Raw genomic sequence first — 2500 nt, 5'->3', positions numbered from 1 at the left:
TTTACGTAACATATTTTAATATATTTTGCAAAGTATTAATGGTGTGTTTTTATCAATTTATATATTTTCATTATCTTAGGAAAACCTTGAATAATTATTTGTTTTCTTAAGCACTTAAATATCTCTTAATTCTTTACACATTACTATGATATTTATGCCGTGTTTTCATCAAGTGGTAGTGGTTTTTTTTTTAATACAGTGCTCTGAATAAGGTTGTAAAATTACAACACGCAACGCTGATTTAATTGTACTTACCGAAAAAAATCGCTAATGGAGCTGTCGTTATTCGCTCATTCACAAGCATCTATTCGTTTACGGAAACATTCTTTTCTTCTTATCTAAGTTTAGCTCATTTCTCTAACTTCCCAAGTCATTAATAACCTCTGACAAATAAGAATTAGTTACTTGTCATGAATCTAAATCATCAAGAACAACCTGTGACCTTACAACTGAGCCAATAGCTCGTGAAAAACGAAAACTTTCGACAGATTCGCGGACGAAAGTTTGCTCGGGGAAACCTACGGCACATCGCGCGCGCGCGAGCGAGAGAGCGATTCCACTCGTTCACTGATCGTGCGCCCAACTGACCGAATCTCTCGTGGTGCAGTCGCTTCGCCCCGCCGATCCGACGCTGCCTGAAGCCTGGGCGGAAAAATGTCGTACGGGAGTTTATAGGCGCGTCTTTTTCTTCTTCTTCTTGGAATCGGCGAAAATGAAGCGATTTTTCTCTCTCTCCCTCTCTCGTTCGTAACTAGATTACGGGAATTGAAAAGGCTCGTAAAAGGTTTCTTTTTAGCCCAGTGCGAAGGCTGGCAATCGGCGTCCATCCCTCCCTGCCCCGAAAACTCTCTCTATCTCTCGCGGGGCACTTGAATGCCCCTCCTAACGAAACTATTCTTCGAAGACCGATACTCGCGGATTAAAACTCCGGAGATCATTCAACGGGAAAAGGAGGACCCTTCTACCCGGCTCCCGGCTGCCCCGCCCCATGCCCCCCCCACCCCCACCCCCGAGAACAGGAGTGCCCTCCACGGTCAGGCGGGATCCATATGAAGTAGTGGGCCTAATTAAAAAGTTTGTGGACTTTGGGACCCAGTTTCTGAAAGCCACATTTACGACGTGAGACGTACAAGCAGAATGGGAAATGGTCCCGGACTAAAGGAAAACTTTGCTAATAAAATTTCTCCTTCTCTCGGCCGCGAAACGAATTCAAATGCGGTTTATGAGGGTCTCTCTCTCTCTCTCTCTCTCTCTCTCTCTCTCTCTCTCTCTCTCTCTCTCTCTCTCTCTCTCTCATTTTATCTATTCCCTCCTCCCCCCCTCTCTCTCTTTATCTATCCCCCCCTCTCTCTCTCTCTCTCTCTCTCTCTCTCTCTCTCTCTCTCTCATTTTATCTATTCCCTCCCCTCTCTCTCTCTCTCTCTCTCTCTCTATCTATTCCCTCCTCTCTCTCTCTCTCTCTCTCTCTATTCTATTCCCTCTCTCTCTCTCTCTCTCTCTCTCTCTCTCTCTCTCTCTCTCTCTCTCTCTCTCTCACCCCGTTTCTTTCTATCTCTTTCTCTCTATCTATTCCTCTCTTTCTCTCTCTTTGTATATTCTCTCTCTCTCTCTCTCTCTCTCTCTCTCTCTCTAACTATTCCTTTCTCCATCACCCCCTTTCTCTCTCTCTCTCTCTCTCTCTCTCTCTCTCTCTCTCTATTCCTTTCTCCATTCCTTTCTCCATCACCCCCTTTCTCTCTCTCTCTCTCTCTCTCTCTCTCTCTCTCTCTCTCTGCGAGAAACTGCCCACTGCTGCCGCTTGTCATATTTGTATCGTTTATGACTCTATATTCCCTATTTATTGGTTAATATTGTGGCTGCCTTAGACATTAGGTTAAAATATTACCTTATATATATTCTGCGCGTACATAAAATTATTTTCAGCATAATGAATTGATTTCGAGAAGTAAATGACACCCAGTTTTTTTTTAGTTTATGAAAATAAAAAAATTAATTTAATAAAAAAAATCACATTTGAATATTAGATATTAGATATATATATAAAGTAATTATCATATCTTATTTATTCTCATTTTGACTAAAATCATACTTTCACAAAGGGATAAAACAAAATGTAAATAATCATTATTAAAAAGTTTTCAACAATTTTACTTCCATAGCATAAAAAAACCTAGAAAAATTTAATAGTTTTATATAAGGCAGAAGCCAAATCGAATGACATTCTCCTGTATAACAGCTTAGTGATATAAAGTTGATAACTGCAACAAAGTATTAAGTCCACAACGAATTTTGATAGGCTCTGTTAAGCCGCTGTGTAATCCAATGTTTGTGGAAACACAGCACTCGACTGTGTGGCGCTGTGTATAGATTTCTCTCTCTCTCTCTCTCTCTCTCTCTCTCTCTCTCTCTCTCTCTCTCTCTCTCTCGTTTTGAAGTGTGTGTGAAGAGTTTTAACGAGTTTTGTTACAGCGATTTTGTATTTGATTTGTTGTAGTACTGT

The 2500-nt window shown here is 40.8% G+C and overlaps 1 protein-coding gene and 1 pseudogene across 2 annotated transcripts in view; one reads left to right on the top strand and one right to left on the bottom strand.

Annotated features, from left to right (window-relative positions):
- LOC136828150 (opioid-binding protein/cell adhesion molecule homolog) overlaps positions 1-999 on the bottom strand; it is a 50658-nt pseudogene extending 49659 nt beyond the window's left edge.
- Positions 1-2500, top strand: part of LOC136828153 (uncharacterized) — a 384459-nt gene that overhangs the window by 351933 nt on the left and 30026 nt on the right. The gene's annotated exons all lie outside the window — the stretch shown is intronic.

The sequence above is a fragment of the Macrobrachium rosenbergii genome, chromosome 42, assembly GCF_040412425.1.
Source record: "Macrobrachium rosenbergii isolate ZJJX-2024 chromosome 42, ASM4041242v1, whole genome shotgun sequence".
Classification (NCBI taxonomy): domain Eukaryota; kingdom Metazoa; phylum Arthropoda; class Malacostraca; order Decapoda; family Palaemonidae; genus Macrobrachium; species Macrobrachium rosenbergii.
Note: the sequence above shows the minus strand (reverse complement) of the source record. Positions and strands in the feature narration are given on the sequence as shown.